Source organism: Pectinophora gossypiella, chromosome Z (assembly GCF_024362695.1).
Source record: "Pectinophora gossypiella chromosome Z, ilPecGoss1.1, whole genome shotgun sequence".
In the NCBI taxonomy this organism is placed as follows: Eukaryota; Metazoa; Arthropoda; class Insecta; order Lepidoptera; family Gelechiidae; genus Pectinophora; species Pectinophora gossypiella.
This window is the reverse complement of record NC_065433.1, coordinates 24,859,229-24,882,593: the sequence shown is the minus strand read 5'-3', so window position 1 is coordinate 24,882,593 and position 23,365 is coordinate 24,859,229. Positions and strand designations below refer to the sequence as shown.

The 23,365-nt window shown below is 35.6% G+C and overlaps 1 protein-coding gene across 6 annotated transcripts in view; it reads right to left on the bottom strand.

The window, feature by feature from the left end:
- The window catches only part of LOC126380289 (atrial natriuretic peptide receptor 1), a 206,382-nt gene that overhangs the window by 82,159 nt on the left and 100,858 nt on the right, over window positions 1–23,365 (bottom strand). Inside the window, exon 1 of one of the 6 annotated variants that reach the window (XM_050029591.1) lies at window positions 2,830–3,185. The exons of 3 other annotated variants lie outside the window; for them this stretch is intronic. The gene's annotated coding sequence lies outside the window, so the exon portion shown is untranslated. Of the gene's footprint in view, window positions 1–2,829; window positions 3,186–23,365 lie in introns of those variants that run through there. 2 more of the 6 variants (XM_050029592.1, XM_050029594.1) reach the window with 2 other exon arrangements.

The window sequence follows — 23,365 nt, the reverse complement described above, 5'->3', positions numbered from 1 at the left end:
AGCAACATAATTCTATACATAATGTGATCCAAATATCAAGGAACATTTTATATAATATGCTTCTGCCATTACATTGTATTTTGGAATAATTGTGTACCCGAGGAAATAGGTAATTTATCACGTTGAAGCTGTACAACGCCATCTACATTATTGTTTTTGGTGAACGTAGCCTGGAAAGTCCCTCATCGATATCTGAAAAAAAAAACAATTTGCGGGAAATTAATTCAATAAAATGGAATAAGGAATAAAAATCTAATACTGATAACTTCTTGCGGTTTAGGTATACCGGACTACCCTTCCCCCCGCGACGTGTAACTTCAGTTGTCGCGCGCGACTCGTTTTCTTTTTTCAATCAATTAAAAGCTACTTAATAGATATTACGGCCTCCGTGGTCCAGTGGTTGAGCGTTGTGCTCACGATCCGGAGGTCCCGGGTTCGAATCCCGGTGGGGACAAATCACAAAAATCACTTTGTGATCCCTAGTTTGGTTAGGACATTACAGGCTGATCACCTGATTGTCCAAAAAGTAAGATGATCCGTGCTTCGGAAGGCATGTTAAGCCGTTGGTCCCGGTTACTACTTACTGATGTAAGTACGTAGTCGTCACATGAGTCATGTCAGGGGCCTATGGCGGCTCAATAATAACCCTGACACCAGGGTTGATGCGGTTGGTAATCCACCTCACAACCCACACGATAGAAGAAGAATAGATATCACACGGGTGATATAGCTTTTCCGTTTGATCTCACTAGTTCGATTCATGAATGCGATCGCCGAACTAATGATACATTTTTTCCTATTTGTACCACAATCGAACTATTAAGCTTACCTACATTTGTGCAATAAGTACTAATGCATGAGGAAACTGGTTGCTTAACGGATGAGTTTTAGAGCACCGGAAATCAATATCATTAGTGTCACGGCAAAAATATTCTAGAATCGTTTGTCGTTTAAAAAATACCTAGTTAGAACACACGTAAGTTGACAACGTAAATAATTTCCAAGTGATTAGGTATTTCGTTATTGTTAAAAGTGTAAGGAAAACTAATTTCACGCACTGGCATAGAATAAGGAATAGGTAATATCACTGGCAATACTGAAGGTACCGACGGGAGGTCACGTGATCTACCATCAAACGTCAATTTGGGTTCGTAAAAAATATATTTTATTATATTGAGTCCGGTTTTTCTGGGCTGTCTCCTTCAAATGACGAGCGATTCTAGGATATTTTGTGCTGTGACACAAATTATATTGACGTTCGGTGCTCTGAAACTCACCCTTACCTGTTACCCGTAAGTACCTATTATTACTTAAGACTTTGCAATAAATTAATTTCTAGATATTATACGTACCTATTCAAGTTCAGATTACAAAAATGAACTCACTGACAACGTAATGTCGGCATAAGTATATCTACATGCACAAAACACACCCAACCCACACTACATTCACATATAGGTATGTACTCATAACCCAGCTCTTCTTCTTCTCATCGTGTGGGTTCTGAGGTGGAATACCAACCTCATCAACCCTGGTGTCAGGGTTATGATGGACCCGCCATACCGATTACTCACTTACATCAGTAAATAGTAACCGGGACCAACAGCTTAACGTGCCTCCCAAGCACGGATCATCTTAATTTCGGACAATCAGGTGATCAGCCTGTAATGTCCTAATCAAACTAGGGATCACAAAGTGATTTTTGTGATATGTCCCCACCGGGATTCGAACTCGGGGCCTCCGTATCGTGAGTTTAACACTCAACCACTGGACCACAGAGGCCATAATCCAGCTCATTATATATTATAATAATACCTAGGTAGGTACGTACCTAATTCGTAAGCAAATAACTTGTGTCTGTTCCTAGGCTCCTGGCATTTATTCACCTATTGTTTCCTTTTTTAATAATACATGTTAAATTACTGATTATAAAGCATTACTGGCGACGTATCTGTGTGTGTTTAAGACAGAAGAATTTGGTGCGGGGCGGAGAGTTACGTACCGTCCTATAGGGTTATTCTTTTTTCTACAGCAATGGGCTAATCATTATATAACCCACCATACGGTTCATGATATTCAATACAATACAAGAACGTTTTATTGCACATATAAATACAACATTAAAAATAATATTCATCCTCTCTTAATTACCTACCTACTTGTGGCGATGCCTCCTACCCCATTCCGTATTACTTATGCACGTAAATTAAATAGGTATACTAAATAAATAATGTAGGTAAGTAAAGTACCTACCGTAGCTAGTACAGTATGTACCTACTTGCATATTGTATTTATTAGTCATCTTATTTATAATGTACCTAATATAGATGGGTAATAAGTACACTGTACTACCTATCTAGTCAAAAAATGCAGTTAACATGACCTCTTTCTTTTTTGAAGTCGGTCAAAAATTATCTTACGCCCCGAGAGAAATCAATCAAAGAACGTTAAACCGCTATCGCGTTTTTAATTAGAGAATGTGTTCTCTACTACCTACGAATTTCTCTACTCAAGCTAGTATATATACCGTATGATAATTAGGTATACTTGAAACTATTAATGTTTTTGATTCAAGTTCACAATCATTAGTGTAACATGGCCTTGAATTCAAACACAAACAACAATGCTCATGTAAACCAAAAAAAAACATTATTATATAAATCAGCAGGTAACTATCTAGGTAGATATAATGTGATTTTTTTTAGTTTCAGTCAGCCTATAATAGGTAGGTATTTTATTTAAAATTCTTTTACATTAAATTTGCATAATTCTCGTCACAACAAGCTACGTTCGTTTGTACAGCTGAATTCAATAAACCGGCAAACAGACCAAAAACAACGATCATCGCATTCGTAATATCCAATTTTAGAAGTTTTTTTTAATTTACATCGAACTCGACGAATTCAGAAAACTCTAAATTCGACACAGAATTTACAACTAACACTGTTGCACAATTAACACTTGTTGGAGTTACTAAATACTGTTAGCGCACTTTTAGACTTAAAACAACAGCACTTTATTCAGTTCAAAAATTGTTAAACTGGTTTTATATTTAATATTCGGAACACTCGCGAAATACGTCGACTGAGAACAATTTCCCGCGCAAACATAAAGGTGACGTGTACGCCCCCTACCGCGCCGATGAGGATACTGAGCGTCTGAGCGAGGCGAGCGGTGAGCGCCGAGCGGAGCCGGTGCCGCGAGGGAGGCAGTGAGCGCGATGCCGCGCGGTCGCCATCGCCGTCGCCGCCGCGCATCGCTCGCCGCGCCTGCGGCTCAGCCAGCCAGCCCAGACCAGACACATCGCGCAGCGCACACGATTTAGCGAACGTCTCGAGCAATCTTTCGCGTTACGAACGTAACCTTTCCACGACCGGTTCTTAGAGACCGTTAAAATAATAAACTGCCAAAAATAACATTGACGACACACAAAGAGTAGGTACATTTCCATAATATTATGAATAGCAAGATTATCTTGTGACTTGATTTTATTTAAACACTAAAATGTCTCGCGAAATCGTATCTTTTCCTACCGTCAAAAGCGAAAATACCCAAAACTTGATTAACCAGAACTTTACACAACGAAGTCTCACTTTCCCTGCGGTTTAACTACGTTCTTTTCCTTTTATTTTACATTTTTGCATAACAAGTGATACAGCTATCTTCCATCGAGCACGGTAAATTATATCATGCTTAGCTATAAATAAATACTCGTCTATGAATGACTTGCACGGTTAATTATAGATGTATTTCCGCATAAAATATAGTTATTCAGGTAGTGTAGACTTTGATATCAAGTTATGTCAAGTAAATGGGCACGTGTTTATAATTCAGGGTCACTTCAAAACAGTTTATTAAGAATAAGAAGGACAGTAAGGAGAAGGCCGAAGCTATTGATCGCAAACTAGAGGCCCCACACTGAACGCTTTAAAACATGGAGATTAGAGTATCAACAATCCAAGAGGCCAGACTCCTCTGGTTTATAGAATAACGCCCACTTACATCAACGGCAACTCACACCAGCGGGCAAATCCTTCACGTAGAGCAACACCAGATAGATAAAGTGATGAGACTGCTCCTCTTCCTGACATATATCTCATAAGCAAGTATAATCAGTCAAGCAAGTCAACGACACTGAATAAATAATACATATATTACATACTTGTTTCTAAATTCATTACGAAAAGTGGATTAAATTCTATAAGGTAAGATATTCAACACGCACCAAAATATAAATGATGAGATGAATTGCTTAATTTCGTATTACTTTGATCCAGTCAATATAAGTAGGTACGTAAAGTAATACCAATACCTATATATATTTAAACCAATCAACAATGGAATACTTTGTCTAATTTGGTTGCGTGTGTTTCATCCCTTATGCATGTTACTTGGTATTATCCGTTGAAATAGAACCAATTAGTGTCTTCGTTGGACTTCGAGGACCCCGACCTGTCAACTGTCATCAACCTGACAAGGGAAGGAAACAAAGGTACTTGTTATACAAACAACATATCTGATAGATTCTCGACACAAGGGAAATTAGCTAGCAAGTGAAAATGTGTTTCGTAATTTATTATCAATTTATCACCATTATAACACTTATGCTGTAGTTCCCATGTGACTAAATCTGCTGCTTCTATCCACCTTCTCTCATTGAGATATTCGAAATCAACTACGCAATATAACATCCAGATAACAGTCCTATTTCTATTTTACCCGTCCTATCCAAAGTTTATGGTCAACTTAGCTCATGTCTGGTAAGAAATACCTACTAAACCCATTTGTAACACGTCAGTGACTAAACCCCTTTCAGTCTGGTGTTTGTGTTGGTCACAGTGCAATTACGGCACTGGTCAAAGTTACTGTTGACGTCCAACATGCTATGGAGTTCACTCTGTTAATCGTTCTTGACTTTAGCAGTGCCTTCAACTCAGTAGCCTTTGACATGATTCTAGGTATGCTCCAGTCTCTTAACATAATATCTCCATTGATAATAGATTGGGTTCATTCTTATTCGTATCGATGGCATGCCTGATTGCTGTGAGCCATCTGCTGCAGATCTTCAATGTGGCGTGGTTTCGCCTTTACTTTTTTATTAACCCTATCTTAAATGTCATATCTTCTCACTACAGGTAGTAGTGAGACATGCTATCGCTGCCATGAATGATCTGCTGTATTAGCAAGTAGGCTGATCTTTTGGACTAGGTACTTGTTAATGCAACTAAATCACAGGTCATTATTATTCGTAGCAGACAATGAAATGTAAATTTATATGAGTTGCCTGTCAAATGCGTTTGCCTTACTGTTTTTGTGAAAACTACAATCTAGGGATGAAAAATTCATATACTTCAGCAAAAACAGACAGTGTGTACTTTTTTTAAACAGACAGTGGGTACTGCAGCAAAAGAAATACTAACAAAAACATTTTGTAAAAAATACTGGATGACGCATATGAAAGTAAGTGCGCAATGCACACAAATATCAAATTTTAATAATGCTTTTTTAGATGAATTGCTTTGATTTGGCCTTTTTAACCCCCCTGATCTTATCCCTTATCCAGAGGTTCTCAAATAGGGGCCTGAAAATGCGGCGAAATGGTTCCAGTAAAGTGTTTAATTCGCTCTAGACTTGGCCGGGGCACTGTCGTGTCCCCCGATATCCGAGCATTAATAGTCTCTGGACTTATTTAAATAAATAATTAATGCTTTTAATTACTGCGCCCAATAAGTGCCCTTCAATCGTCAATTGTTAAATGTGAAGACTGGAGAGGAGCAAAAAAATGATAACGTCGATAAAAAAATTACAAAAATCCCCACGCGAGGTGTAGCTGAACTATCTCTAATGGAGACATATCTCCCAACATTTAGAAAACAATGTTATATTTGTTAAGGATGAGCGACAATTTTACAGTTGAGCAAAAACCTAACAAAAACAAAATCGTTTTTTTGTTGCCTAACTCTGACTAATCAGTAAATAACTAGCGTCTTGTGACGCCACTATTAAACAAATTAGTAATTTTTTTCGGCATAACTATTGTATGCTTCAAAGGGAGAAAGTTTTCCGCAGGGGAATTATGTTGCATTTGGCCCATGAAAGAGCCTGCAGCGTCAGTCTTATCAGAAACCTATTTTCTACGTGCTGGACCTGCAGATGTCAGATTCCGAATGCTAACGTATCTTGTAGATCATGGTACTTATAATAGCGTCTGGGGCAAAATACCTATTATATTAATTCTATTTATAATAACAACTGCATATCACCCATCGATAGTGCACATTATAATGTTTCTATCTTATTATCTAACGTTTTAATTTCCACGATAGTATTAAATAGCTTTTTAAATTTTAAACAGTAACAATATTCCTTGGGTTGTCTGTAATGCAAGTATAATGCACCACATTTGATTTTCGGACGCATTGTTTACAAGTTTAGCTTGTAAATGTACCAACATTGTACAACGTGCCGGTAGGTGGCATGCAAGCTGCTACTCAGTTTTATTGGCATGTTTATTCCCGCCTTATGTAAGCGTCATATTTTTCTGACATTGGCTAACATTATTATTTTTAAATTAATAAAACTACAATATTATAACACGACTGTTCCGTTATGCTACCAGCAGAAAACTGAAGCTCAAACTTGCGTGACCTGCAGTGTGAACGCTTGGTTAATGTAATTACTTACTTTTAACTAGTTTGTTTGATACTGGCATCACAAGTCATTCAGCTGCTTATCGGATGGCTTACAGCGGGCATGTCGTAAACCTCAACGAAGGAATTTATATAATCTTCATCATATCAAATAATCTACAGTCAGTAATAGCAATTGGGGCAAGTCACCTTCTACCGATTTGTACTCCCCGATAGAGCCCTAGCGGACAGTACTACATTTCAGGCGTAAATTGTAGGTATCTGTTGTAATTGATATTAAGTTGCTATGGGCAATTTGGGAAACTTTCTCTTTCATGGAGGAGACAGTCGTAATAATTCAAAAATGTGACCTCACTCACTTTCGGAAACTTAATGCGAAAATTTTCGTTTCATCATTTTCATACTTGTGTCAGTGTCACAAGAATGTAACATGTTAATCTTAAGAACATGTCTCATAGCGTGGTGGGGGAGGGGGTGTTTTCTTAATTTTCGATAATACTCACGCCTTTGAGAAAATAAATTAAATCTTAATTGTATTTTGTTTTATAAACGAACACAGAGCACGTGTCTTCTTTGATATTGTCATGATTAATTATTAGAGCATCTTGTATCAATGTCGATTGTCAAATCAAAAGAAAATTGATAAATTACAATTACTCTGTCGACCGAATCGAACCAACTTGATGACAATGAAAATTATACTTAAAATAAATTTATAACTCATTGGTGCAAATCCAGTACCGGGAATCAAATCATTTTTACACCTGACGAACATCTCCCGTGCCTATTAATTATTACATTAGTAGGCCAAACTTGTCATTTCTTATTACTTATATTCTTATTAAAGAGCGTGCTTTAATTTTTTTGTTAATTTCATTAACAATCCTTTGGGAAACCACACGGCTACTTCAGTTATTTTAAGATTTGAGTTTTGAGGATGGATAAGTCGATCATTTTTTACTGAGCTGGAATTTCAGTTTTTGTTAATAATAACTGTTAACATAAATTTCCATTTTGAATTCAAATATATAAGAACGATATGTTTAATACCTTGATACACCAAGTTATACTGGACCTTGATAGAGGATTATTGTTTATGTAGGCAGTGCTAATTCTATATTGATACTGGAAATGTTAGTTATATAAAGAAATCGCAAAATATAGTGAGGCTCAGCGATTATTTACGGCTTAGGATATGATATAGCCCATTTTTCACTTTTTTGAAAATGAATTATTTTTGGAACAATCTGTATGATTATTGCCATTTGAAAACATTTCTGTTAGAGGTATATTGACAATTGTGAACCACTCGTCCCTGGTTCTCTCAGTCTAATTGCTCTAAAACGTAGTAATTTAGTATACATTTACTAATGTTTTAATCGATCCTGCATCATACAAAAGAGAAACATTACTGAAATTACTTTTGCTGGCATAAATAAACCAAAATAATGCACGAGTGCTTCGCAAAACATTTTCTCAAGCTCAAGTTTTATTCAAACGTGCTACCAATGATGTCGACTTTCACAAATTCACTCAGAAAAGAACGTGTCGTTGTCATGTGTAGATTTTCCTTCAAGATTTGACGACATTGTTGTCAAAATATAAAAATATTTCGGTTTTCCACGGCTTTCAGGAGTAAAGAAAATATTTTCAAAAGATCTTTCATTTTCTAGATATCGCGACGTTTTTATATACTCGTCATATCCCCGTTTCGTTACCTCGTTGGTAAATATTTGCTGTAGATCGCTGACTGCCTACGTAAATAAGTTAGGCAATATAAAGCTGAAAACCTAACTTTGCATAAGGTGAAGGAGACATTTTCGAAGAATTCTGTGTTAAACTTGTGTCTGGAAATGTATTCTAAATATTTTAAAACGACGTGCAAAAAGAATTTGGAAAGAGAGTTTAGAGACGCATTTTAATTCTACTCCTTAAAGTCCTGTGTTCAGATTGATCTAATTTTAATCCCTAAATACGCCCGAAGTTGCTCGCATGTCGTGTCGAAGGAAGATATTTGTAGCGCCAGTCCGGTTTTTGTCTATAATTGTCTGTTATATTTTTAAGCATCAAAAATTGCATGGTTAATGAAATTCTAAATTAATTGCCGTTCATCTGTACTTAAATAACAGCAGCCTTTTTCATAAAATATAGCATACAGAATAACAAGCATTTTAAACAGACCAAGGAGATGATGATTTATAATATTTAGTACACTTATTTACACCATTTCAGCCTTTTTATACCTTCCAAGAACAATAAAGTAAGTCCATTCAGTAATACGTGAGCATCCCACGTCACGAGTGTAGCCTCATCTGATGAGGAGTTACAATCTGATAGAAAAATCTTTTACCGCTTAATTGAACTGTCGGATACCCAGATTGCAAGACGTAATCGAAGACGATGTAATAGATTCGTGGCGGGACCAAGTTGCCGAGACCTCCTAAGTCATTTCTTTTTTCACCAAATGGTTTTACGTTGACCGATGAATTTTAATCATTAGTGCAAGTTACAGAAAATATGTTTAGCGTCTTACGCTTCTCTCTAACTTGACTGACTAGGCGTATGCCGGGTAATAATCTGGTCAATAATTCCTTATGATTCTCAATACCAATCTCAACTCAAAAAATCTATCTAAGCCATCATATTTAACATCGTGCTGTCTCGTAGGTATCTCTGTTCCTGAAATCAACATTATATGTTGATATTATCAAGTGGGATTGCTCAATTCAATAGTTTATGTCATATGTCATTATCCACTTCTTAAAGAAAGTTACCACATCCTATCTTGCAAATCCGTCATCGCGTTATCTCTATCCCATCTACTTTCTCCATCCATCACTCTCAAACTCATTCAAAATTACTTCACACAATCATTTTAACTCACCTATTAATCACTCAATCATATGCACACATCAATATGCTCCGTCACAGTTTACAAACACAATATACCAGAACAGTAACTAATATACTATTTAAAATAGAATATAGAACAGAATATAGTAACTAATATACTATTTAAAATAGAATAGAAAGAGCCGCTAAGACTCGCTCAAATGGAGTGCCGGTGGCGAGTATAGGTAAATTTTAAATGTTTGGAACACACATGTTACTAGCAACATATTAACACTTAATTAAGTAAATAGACAGAGCACTAAGCACAAAAGGTATAAAAAGATTATTTATTTATCGTAAGATTTTTGGACCTATTGATACAACTTTAAGAGCGTACTGATTTTGCTTCCATTAGTTTACTAATGGTTACTTGAATAAAACGTACATTATATACGTTCATATACTTTGAAACACTTTGTGAAAAAGCTAACAATTATATTAAGGTGAATATTTTGCGCAAATTAGTAGACTGCAGCTGTTAATAGTATCGTAAATATTCAAAAGAAAATTATAATATTGCTACAGTTGGCACTAGTCCAGACAACGCAAACTTTTCCTTTATCTGCAATCATTTCCTTGACAAGTTTTATTCATTATGTACTCCATTGTTGGTACTCGTCATCAACTCTATCTGTCTCTATTTCATGTAGTGGCATACTTTTCTCTTTATTATAATGATACGATCGCTTCTGTTTGTTTATTGTCACATTATACCTACTCACAGTTATTCATGTTTGAGGTTTCTTTTTTATTTGCTTGTTGCTTCAATATTGTTTATCTGACTCGGACGATAGTTGCCACTTTTGTTTTATTTTGATAACATATTCTAGTAAGGAATGCTTTTGGTAACTTGAATCGTTTATATAGTAGTGACAGTTTTGTGTTTAGCAATACTCTTCCTTTCTGGAGTCCTTTTACATATAATTATGTACCTATGTAAATAAAGAAACACGAATGTAACTAAAAATGTTATTTGTAAACGTCAGGATAGCAGCTACCTAACATTTGTTAAGTTATACTTAGGTAGCTGATATATAATATAATAACCAAGTTACGAGTTATTTACCGTCAGAATCTTATAACGTCCGATTTAATTTTAACCGGAGCTACAAAAAAGCGAACTAATAAAAAATTAAAGATCAAATAAATAGAATTCCATAAAGTTTTCCACGTGTCCGCTCTACGCATCCTCAATTTCCGTAAAAGTTTAGAGTTCATAATGTAATGTGAAAACTGAGTCTTATACTTGTTTCTGTACAACCCACAGGGTGCCGTGTCTAACCCTCCACTCGGAAATCTGAGCCCATCATCCCATGTTGACAAATTCCGACCAAATATTTGATCATGTACATTCATCTTTTCCTTTCGGTCGGCTAGGTACAAGTATTTAGGTACTTGTCTGTTTTTTTTTAAGAAAAGGCACTTGTGTTACACTTTGGCCTTTTTAAAGATTTCCCCTACGGGTATAACCCAACACTTACTGTGTACTGTACCATCTGAGAAAGAATATATTCCTAAATAATACAATTATATACACTTGACTTAATAATACAATTGACAACATTACATTTCTATAACAAATTTATTTTGTTTATATGAAACATAAGTATGTAAAGAAATCGCAATACCAGCTGGCATTGTCAATCTCTTTAAATTATAATTTACTCTTTACGAGAGTATTGTTTTTGGTCCTGTCAGAAGATGACAGGCAGGACAGTTTCTTATTTTAGTTTCATAGTTTAGTTTCTGAATAATTGTGTTATTATTGTGTTTAAATCGTAGGTATAGAAAGGCGGAATAAGATCTTTTAAATGTTGTTTTCTCTATTTCAGGTAAATATTGTGTTTTTATCTATTATTTAAATAAGCTCAAGTGTAAATGTCATCCTAATTAAAATTACTAAGAGCAACACGCTTTTGTTTTTATTCCACCAAAGATTTCTATTATAAGTATACGTAAAACTACTCTACACGCGTTATTTTAGTTTTTAGTCATTTAGTCTAAGGATTTTAATTCTCAAAATATGCTCATTCTAAAAGACTGTAAGTACCTACATCTGAAGGTTTAATTATGTCAATTTCCATAGTTTACACGGTATAAAAAAAACTTATAATAAAAAATGGACCTTTTGTTGTTGTTAAGTTTTGTGTTCGTTCGTTATTGTTCTATTACTTGTTATTTCTCGATTTTCTTAGTAAACCATGAAGGTTGGTGAAGGATATTTTATGAAGTTATTGCAACTCATGCGAGTAAATGACAAATATAACATGTATAATGTTGCAGAAATTGAAGACGATTACAGAAGCCAAACGTTAGGATTCCCAGCAAGACACGGCGATTGTAATAATGTGGTTGATACAACGAATAGAAACCGTATCTCTCTAAGTACCTGTATCTCTTTTTCGATCAACAGATTTAAGTCATGTCCTATTCCAAGGGTTTTATTAAGTAGATATTTATTCTCATGGCACCTATCACCAAACGTCATATAATTTCTTAGAGGTCTGGTTGAAAATCGGCGTCGTATTGCTCCTCATGTGGGTCGATACGACATCTAGCCGTGCTAGTACCCTTTTTAGTTTTAAGTCTTACATTTCAACAATGTTCAAATTTTAATATTAATTAAGAAGTTAATGTAACGTCTTGAACCTAAATAAAGAATTTATCTATCTATCTATCTAAACGGTTCGTCATATCCATCTTAGAATTCGAATCAAGAGTAGCTGCACTTATCTTCTGATTACTTTTGGCCCTGCCAACCCCATTATATTTACATATACAAAACAATATTATATATGTGAGCATTTATAAACATGTTTATAGAATTACAAATGAAAAAGGACGATCTTACGAAGACGTTACTTATGTAACTACGACACACACACATACACACACTCACTCTCACACACATTCATAAACACCCTCACTTATTACGCACACGACTTACATACCCACACTCCATTAAATTTTATATTTATATTTTAAGTTTCCTTTGTTTATTATTACGTATTGTTGGCAAATTTTGCGTCAACCTTACAAGACTTGTATCCCATTGTCCACGGTTTCCCAAGATACAGGCTCCGCCTAGTTTGGAAACCTCTGTTCATTTTGTAAAACTTATATTGTACTCTACCACAATCATAAGCCTTCTTTCTTTTTATACATATAATTTCTGATAATAAAAACATTTTTGATTTTTTTTTTCAGGGCGTCGTCTGAGAGGATAAATATTTGAAAGAATTAATCGACCATAGTGGGTCGATAGCGATAAGCGCTGATTGAGGGAAGTCGTGGACCACGCCGGCGGGGTCGGTATCGGGGTCCTGAAGTGTTTGGTGTCGCGAGCTGATTGGCTGCCTCTATTGCTAGAAGTAATGAGTCAATTCACGGGTGAATAATATGTATGAGTGTAATTAGCCAATGAGAATAGTAGTGTCACAGGAAAGAAAAGTCTTCCATGACTCGACTGGTAGGGGCAAGCAGTAGTGCCTAGGGAAACAAACTGTTTTTTAAGATAAATTGCTTCGATGTGGCGTTTTAACCCCCTAGGTCTCTGTTTATACCTATGTATCCTCCTCATAGATTTTTCGAAAAGCATTTAAAATTATATTTCGTGTTGTTTACCTACATGTTGGCGGAGGTGATATAAAATAGCAGGTTGCAACAATAGCGGCGATTTCCACAAATTGAATCATAATTGTTTTATGACATGGCTGTGACGTAGGTTAACGTAGGAGACAATGATGTTCAAACACTCTTTACGAGTTCAGCAAAAATAAGGAAATTGCACATGGACTTTGCATTCGGGATGACGTAAATGTGAAGGAAACATTCACAGAATCCTTACAACATGTAAAATTAATGATATTTATTCAATTTAATACCTACACTGCAAGGCCACATCCGCACCTGCCTACCGTACGACGAACCGGAAGTTGAAAATCAAAAATTAAATTATAACAAAGTTAACCATTGGAGAGATGAAGGACTACAGTTGCAGGTAGGATGGTGTACACGACTTTGTGTCATCACACTATTTGGCTCCGAGACATACAATATCATGCCTAGACCTTACTTACTAACGTTCCATAACAAGATATGTGATTTGATATCTGTCGTGATCTGTGCCAAAGTCGGATCATTGTCTTCTATGCACTAACTTGTATCTACCAAGTCTATAGCTCTTGTGAAGGAGTTATGTAGACTCAACATAAAATACCAGCATAAATTCTTCACTATAGCAAAATCATTGGAAGCTCTAGTTACAGGAGAGTCTTTGCGTGTAGTTGATGCATGGGACAACAAAGAATTTTATGATTCATTAGTTGAAGAATTATACCTATCATGTGGGTATAATTATGATGGGTCACGATTAAAAGACATATTGACCTCAGTTGATATAGCTACTATGCACGAGTTCGGTTGTCTAAGTAAAATAGTAGGACATCCTTTAGTTGACATGGAATCTGGTGTAAGAAGCCTATCCTTGGGAAATTTATAAAACATCCCACTTCTGACACCATGTTATTTTTAGTAAATGAAAATAATAATATTCACTAGAAACCTTTATTGCGCTAAACCTAGGCGGCAATACAAAAGTCAAAGTTGACAGATGTCAACATAAGAGAAACATTCGTTTAATAAACAACTTGTGAACGGCATGTTCAGTTACACATCCGAAACAATAACAGCATTACGCGTGTATCAAAATCAGAATCATTTATTCAACGTAATTATCATGGATAAAGGAGATTGAAAATTGTGGGCAAAAATAAAAAAAAAAAGTAAAGTATAAAGTTGGAATATGAACTAAAAAAATTGACATATTTTTATGTCTAAAAATATAAATTATCAACATATTTCTCAATCTACAAGAGGAGAAATATGAAAAAATACTTTCCGTGATGTTATCGAATAACAAAATATTATAATCGATTAAAGTATATTTACGAAAAAATCCACAATAGGTAGGTAACAATACACACCTTTAGACTATTTTAATAGTACTTAATGGTGTCGCATTATGTATACATAATAACAAACTACTGAAAAACAAAATATATTGTACGTAATAATGATTATCGATTTCATATCGATTAAAATCTGTATTTATTAGTCTATGCCACTGACATAACATTGTCTATGACATTGACAATTGCCGGCCAATGCCGGTTTTTGCTCACTCGTTCCGTGTTTTCCGATGCGGTTTGAGTGCTTTCCCAATTGTTTGCTATTTTCGACGACCTCTGCTTTGTTTTTACGGATTCCGACTCGAACTATCTCCAACGACTCTTGCTTTCACCCTGGACACTGAAGATCGCGCGTACCTTTGACTTGGAATTGTTATTTTGGACTTTTTCGCCGGCTTTTGGATTGGATATTGTTGAAACTATGGATCGCTGTGTTAATTGTGGGATAGCAACTGGTCACTGCAAAACACTAGGTCAACGAGCTTTAGACAATGAAACTATTCTGTCAGTTATTCGGAGATGGCTTGCACCTCAATCTGTAAGTAAACAACCCTAATCTAAACAGATAGGTACTACCTTGGTAGGCTATACATATCATTATATCATCTCGGCCTACAGAAGTCCACTGCTGGACATAGGCCTCCCCCAAAGACGGGGGGTTTTTGCCAATACTCGCCACGCTTGGCAAGCGGGTTGGCGACATTAGGTACATATAATTTTAAAAGCACTAAGCAGTTTGTTCATGTTTTAGGCAAAGGACTAAATTAAATATAAAACATTATAAATCATGATGGCTAATCAGTATAGTTGAGGTGGCCAAAGATTAACTTGTGAGTGTGATTTAATATATTTCTTTCCATTTTTAGGTAACCAGTAGCGACTATGTTTGTCAAGCTTGCTGGGACTTGGCATTGTAGGGAGACGTACTGTAGGTTGCTGCGCTCACGTCATGTGCATTATATGGTACCTTAGCTGGGCTAGATACCAAAATATTGTTCCTCCTGCACAATTTCTCGACGACATTTTGATTATAATAGAAGACGAATAAAATATTAATAAAATATGTTCTTCTTTTATTCTTACACATTTCATCTCCATATTCCATTCCTCAAATCCATACCTGTCGCTTACCATGACCCAAAGTGAACTGTACTGTATGGTAACGGATACTATACTAATATTATAAATGTGAAAGTGTGTTTGTTTGTTCTTTCTTCTTTCACGTTGATAAGTAAGTAATGATTGGATTGTCATTTTATTTTGGAGAGAGTTTAAGGTCTGGAGAGTAACATAATTATACATTTTTTTCCCCCGGATAAAGAGATTCCTATTGGAAAAACGTCTAAGACCGTTAAAAACATCTTTTGCACTGTGGTAATTGGTAGTAATCAATCTGATTGCAACATAACCTCACTTTGACTAAATCATCACGATCTCAGCTCTCCGATTGTCAAATCCTACAGAATTCACAGTGAAGGATTGTTATGTTTAAACCTAACAATTCTCACCATTTTCATCTTATTACATCCTGGCCCAGGATCGTACGTAATCTTTTCAGTCTCCTTTGTTGAAGGTCAATGTAACATTTTTGAATTTACGCCATTTCGCAAGGTGTTATGGCTGAGGAGAAGAAATGACAAGAAACTGCAACAGCAACACATCTTTTAAATCAATACATTACAAGTTATTTAATAACTAGAGGAACACATTCAATACCAGACATTTTTATCATTTAGGTAATCATTAATCTTTTAATAAGCTTTTTTTACATAAAGTAAGCTTCTATCTCCAAAGGGGTAGACGGAGATGTAATATAGTATACACATCCACTCCTCGCCAGCTACGTTTGTCCCATGTAATTGGGGGCGTAACCATTGACCAAGCACAAATCCTGGAAACCACGTGAATTATCTATGATCCAAACATGAATTTTAGATCTCGAGTAGGGATTCGAACCCGTGACACTACGTTGGAAGTCACGCGCTCTCCGAACATGGCTATCATGGATTTCTTTGAAATTATTAAATATGAGGAAGAAACACGAAAAGAACAAACTTTTAATTAATAAAAAAAAAATATTTTAATAGGTCCAAAACCTGCACGGGCTTATGATGTACGCATTTCTTTTCAAAATGATTATCATGTGTCCAAATGTGGCGAAGGAAAATATGTGTTTTCGGAGGTATGTGACCTAACCTGTAAATGAGCAGATGGTTTTCCCTTCGAAAGTTTGTCAGTCGCTTCTATAAAAAACCGGACTTATCATATCTTCAGGTTAAGTAAGCGGATCCTGTAAAACAGGATAACTGTAGGGAGACGATGAGTACGAGTAGACTAAATACTCTCCTTTTGAAAGATGTTCCTTTTGAAACAGAAAATCATTTAGTTAAAAAATTATGTCAGTGGCATCTTTAGTGGGGCCTTTGGCAGCTCAATAATAACCCTGACACCAGGGTTCAATTCACCTCACAACCCACACGATAGAAGAAGAAGTGGCACATGAGAGACAAGATTTGAAACAATTGACTTCGGCCAAAAATCCTCCGGTCACGCAAGTATAGGTCAGTTTTATTTAAACAAAATAAAAATGAAATGATAACAAATGAAATAAAAGCAAGCAATTCAAATTACACAGAAGCCATAAAGACAGCAGAATAGAATGTCGTAACGTTTACAAAATTAAATCCTTAAAGATACGTTTCTGTAAAAGATCCCTTTTAAAGATCCCTTTTAATCATCAATCTTTTATGGATGTTACACGGATGTTTAAAATTGGAAGTGTCATTTTTGTGAGTATCCAATTCAATTGGGCGCTAGGCTAGTACTAATTGTAAAAGTTTCATATATTTCCTAAAACATCTTTGTGACGAAACTTTATTTATCTTGTTTTTAACTCTACCTACCTACTAATTGATTAAAATTGCACTATGACAAAACTGAAATGTGTAGCTGAAAATCTTTTATCACTCAGTTGCACTGCTTAGTGAGTGTGAGGGTAGATATGACAAGTACAGAACTTTAATTGAAACGAAATGTACGTACATGAACCGTGTTGTTATGTACGTTTTTTCTCCACGTAAGCAAAGGTCCGAGGTATATAGTATCTGTCATCATGCGATAATTCACAATAATTCATAAGTCATTTATTCGCTTTAAAAATAGTAGGCACAGTTTGCATGTGGTCAGCGTTTAACATTTTACAAAACAATACACAAAAACAATGTCATAGAATAAAATCGATAAAATAATGATTGATCGGCATTATCGATTTCAACCGATCTTAACTCGGTCTTATTCGCTCGCCGAAGGAACAACACTTCCCAAGTCTATGGCGGATAAAAGCTATGTTTATGGAGGTGACTTGCCATTCCAATTTGTCCTGTTTCTTTTTGAACGGTTTTATTTAGCTAAATCCCTTGATATTTGTTTGTATATTTCAAAAGTTAAAAAACATTTTTCACATTTGATACGTTTCTATCAAATGTATTTCTGTCTCTATTCTTGACAAATAACACCTCATGGATTAAAGTAAAACCGTTTAAGTTAAAACGTTTTTTGTGTTAATCTACTTGTTATGAGTAGATAAAACTAATGTTATATCAGAATTCAGACTAATTGTTGCCCACGATTATATACTCGTGGTTCAGTAGGGAATAGTTGTCAAGTGTTCGTCATTAAATATAATCAAAACAATTGCGATGATATTTTTCCTACTTTATCTTGCACACAATTTCAGAGAGCACAGGATTTAAACTTATCCTAAAATATTTCGCTACTTAGGGTTTACCTTTAAGGGTAACAAATTTATGTCGGTCGGTGATAAAACATTTTTTTACGTACTTGCTAAGGTCGTAAAATAAAAATAACAAAAGTTCCAAAAATCCAACAAATCCTTTTATATTCCTACACGCACTCTAGCAATCCCACTTAAGCGTTTGAGTAACATCTGAATGAAACAATAATCGGTTAAGTGTCGAATCAGGTGTATCGAAGAGTAAATATATGTATTAGTCATGAAAAAAGTGCTTTCGAGACACTATATAAATCACCTGGAAAAGATGATGATGTATTTTATATGATGATGATGATATAAAAACTGAACAAGAAACCTTTACCAAGATTTACGTGTTGTATGGTGGGAATTGTATTCCAATTAAAGTTCAGTCGCTTTAAGTAGGTACTGTAAGCTTTAAAGCCGCCGCTTTTCCAATTGTGCACGCCGTGCAAGCTAGCTGAGTAAGTTAACGCACTCTGCCCGGACTGGGCAGATTATCTCTCCGCTAATACCACGTTATATCTTAAAAGAGATGTCCTCCTAATCCCTTTAATCCAACAGTTTCGTTATTTTTTTAACAAGGATCACTTTGATTTATCATTTAAAAAAAGTTTTAGAAAACTGACAATCTAAAAATAACCTTTAATCGAAACTAAATTACTTACATATTTATGTAGTGAATAATTTATTTAGTGTATTATACCTATCAAACAAGATGGCGCAGTTAAAGTTATTTACGACCGATTAAACATTACACTGAAGGACTTATGTGTAGGTACTGTACATAGCGTTGATATTACAATCAAAAAGATTTAGTAAAAATAAATGATGTTTCAAACTCCTTAACAAACTTAGGCAATCGAAGCACAATCCGGGAAAAGCAATCAGGATTGTCTGTCAACATTAATTTGTTAGACTTATAACAGATTCTACGAAATAGAAAATCTAACTTTGTGTTGAAAGAATGGTAGGTGTAATAAAAGTAAAAATACAGGTTGTTTGTTAGTGACATCGTAACGAAAAGTTTGATTCAGACCGCATGATTCTACTTGATATCAAATGGAATTGTTCGTCGCAAAAGTATGAACTGAAAATAATTAAAAAAAAAAACACTAAAATTTTAATGAATTTTCCGGCAGGAAATTCCACTTGATATCAAATCAGAATCATGGTCTGCATCATTCCCCACAGAATTCGTTGCGATGTCACTAACAAACGCCCTGTATTTATACTCTTATTTCACCTACCATTATTTTAACAGAAAGTTAGATTTTCTATTTTGTATATTTTGGAGTAGTACATAAACAAGAAAAGCCACATACGAGTCAACAAGAAAAGACTTATGTTGTCGTTAAAGTCAAAATTATGCCTACATATTTAAATCGGTACACATCAATTGGTTTATTGTGATCATTCAAAGATAAAAACATCAAACAATATCGACAAACACCGTACCAGCAAACCTGGTTGAAAATTTGTCAACAAACAATTGTCACTAGCTTACCGCACGCAACTTCGTTTATCAACTATAGCCTTCTGCACTTAGGAATAAACTAGTTTTCTACTGGCTAATAGAAAATGGGATCAGTAGTTCCAATTATTACTTCCTACAAAGAAACTTTACCCCTTAATATAATAATAATAATATAATAATAATAATATAGTTTATTGTCAACAGTTACAGTAACAATGTTTAGTACATTGAGCTTATTTTTAACTGGAACATGGTACAAAGCATGGTCCACTGACTTCCAAACTAAGTGGAAAACTTGTGACTTGGAAGGCAGGGTTCCGTCGTACATATTTGTGGAAACAGTAATATTATAATCTAACTGTAACAATTACAAAAATCATAAAAAAAAAGTAAGGTTATATTTAAACAAACAGAGTGTGTGCGTGTATATGTGTGCGCACGTGTGTGTGTGTGTGTGTGTGTGTGTGTGTCTGTACGCGCGTGTGTGTGTGTGTGTGTGTGTGTGCATGTGTGTGTGTGTGTGTGCGCGCGCGCGCGCATGTGTGTGTGTGTGTGCATGTGTGTGCGTGTGTGTGCGTGTGTGTGCATATGTGTGCGTGTGTGTGCATGTGTGTGTGTGTTTTTGAGTGTGTGCGTGTGTGTTACTTGCTATTAAACAGTTCCTCCGTTACATCAATATCCAACCTAAATAGCCAAGTTTTAATTTTGCTTTTGCATTCGTATTCATTGAGTTGATTTATGTTTAGCGTGTCATTTGCCTTATTATACAGCCATGAACTCATAGATTCATGCTGTCGCCTAGCCCAAGCACTTATTCTACGGACATTAGAACATGGTCTGACATTTCGTCTTCTTTTATAAGGGACACTTACCAATGGTACGTGTTTATGCTTTCTCATAATAATGTGAAGAACGGCCAGTTGTCGAACCGTTAAAAGTTTCGCCTCACTATAGAGCAATCCGGTAGGGTATCTAATTCTTTTACGCAGCATTACTTTTATGACAGCTCGCTGTGCCATTTCAATCTGCTTAAATTTTGATTTCGAAGCACTTCCCCAAATAGGAATGCAGTACGTTAAGATGGACTGGCACAGTGCGTTATATACCATGAATAAAGTTTTTAGATCTGCACTGTTACGTAACGTTTTAAATATGTAAATTAGTCTCCTAACTCTGGCTACAACGGTACTAAGATGTTTGTGCCAGTTCAAGCTCTCGTCAAGTTCCACTCCAAGGTACTTGATAACGTCACTTCTATCCAAGCTTGTACAGTTGCAGCCAGCACTGTCAGGTGAACAAGAGTGGGCAGTAATTGTGTAGGAATTCCGCGAAGGTCTTGAAGGAGTTCTCATGGAGAAGGTAATGAAGTTGGTCTTCTTCACATTTAAGGTAAGTAGGTTTGACCTTAGGTACTCCATCACAGAACGAAGGGCTTTCTCTGCATTACTCTTTGTTTCACTCCAGTTGTTTCCCGTAACTACAAGCGCAGTATCATCCGCATAGGTGAAAATTTTGCATCGTGGGGAGGTAAGTAGACAAAGGTCATTGATGTAAATTTGGAATAGAGTTGGCCCCAATATACTGCCTTGTGGGACTCCATAACTTAGTGTCTCTTCATCACTCATGAATGTACCAATCTTAACTGATTGAGTTCTGTCAGTGAGATAGTCTTTGAAGAGATCTAAGATAGTCCCTCGTATTCCAATTTGTTCCATTTTGAATAAAAGTTTGGGGACAGAGACTGTATCAAAGGCCTTTGATAGATCGAGAAATATGCCAACAGGTTTACATTTACTATCTAATTCATTAACAATTGTTTCAGTTAAACTTGCAACAGCGTCTTCCGTTGAAATTCCTTTTTTAAAACCAAATTGATTAGCTGCAATAATATTATAGGTCTCTAAATATTTAACCAAACTGTTATTGAGAACTCTTTCTAATATTTTGGATAGCGTAGTTAGCACTGAAATCGGTCTATAGTTGTTTACATTGTCTTTGTCCCCGCCCTTATGGACTGGATGGACTACTGCGCGCTTGAGGACCCTAGGAAAGACACCTGTGTTTATCGCAAGATTGCATACGTGTGTTATTGAGGGGATTAAATTATTACGCGAAGCTTTAATTATAGAAGATGGTATACCATCCCAACCTATGGCACAATCGTTACGTAATCCAAGAATTATTCTCTCTATTTCGACTTCCTCTACATTCAAAACGGCTATAGAATTACACTGGGATGAGAACGATACCTTAGACCTGTCACCGGTGTTCATGGTTTTTGTGATATTCAGGGCCAACTCCGCCCCAATATTCACGAAGTATTGATTTATGCGGTTAACAGAAGTTTTAGGATCGTTACATATATTTAGTAAATCAGTTGGAGGAGAAGAAACGTTATGTGTGTTAGTTATTTTTTTGATGGCGTCCCACAATGCCTTAGGATTATTTCTTGCCGCATAAAGTACACCTCTCTCATAATCTAATTTTAGTTTACGCAGCAGACGATTGCAAAAATTGCGATATCGGGTGTAAGTTAATTTTAAGACTGCACTTTCGGGATTTTTCTTGAGATTTTTATGCATTCTATCCCGGTTGCGTATACACCTTAATAGTCCAGGGGTAATCCAAGGCTTGATGGTTCTATTTTTCTTGGTGACTATAGTTGGGACAGTATGTTTTTTAATAATATCTGTTATTATTGTAATCAAATGATCTGCAGATTGATTAGCATCATAACATGAGAGAATGTCATGAAAGTTGTATCCATCAAGTTCCTCTATAACAGCCGAATAATCTGTACGCGTACGCGTTACGTTGCGATTATAATTAGGTCTCTTTATTTTAATACATAGTATTATGGGCAAATGATCTGTTACACGGCTCTCCAGAACTAAGGTGGTATAACTCTGTTGAGCTTTTATAATTATGTGATCTATGCACGTCAAAATCCTAGTGGGCATGTGAAAAGCAGGGAAGAGACCATGTGCGGCTAAAAGGTTTAAGTAGTCGTCGGCTCCCGCGACCGTTTTATTATATGGAATTATATCAATATTAGTGTCTCCAATTACGACTATATTTTTGAACTTTTTAAGTAATGATAGGACGTTGTCAAGGCTATTGTTGAAAATGTCTAAGTTATTATAAGACGGAGATCTGTAAATGCACACCAAAGCCAATTCCTCACCCACTCTACAGACAAGACAGGTACCTTGTAAAAACGGCGGCTCCGTTATCTTAAAATGTAAATGACTTCTTATATATATAACTACACCATCGTTTTTGTTTTTTATTTTATTAGATCTGAAAGATGCATAACCATCAAGTATTGGTAAATTTGAAACCGATTCGAGCCAGCATTCGGTAAGAACTATTATATCATATTCCTGTTTGGTTATTTCAAGTATCACAAGTAACTGGTCTAAGTTTTTTTGGATGCTCCGGATATTTTGATGAATAATTTTTAAATAATTTTCAGACCAATTAAAATAGGTAGAGCACTGCTCCGGCAAGCATCTAACAGCTTTGGAGACACCGGTCTCGTCTATCTCAGAAATTATATCAATATTAGCCATTTATATATTATATATTTCATTAACCCACAAAT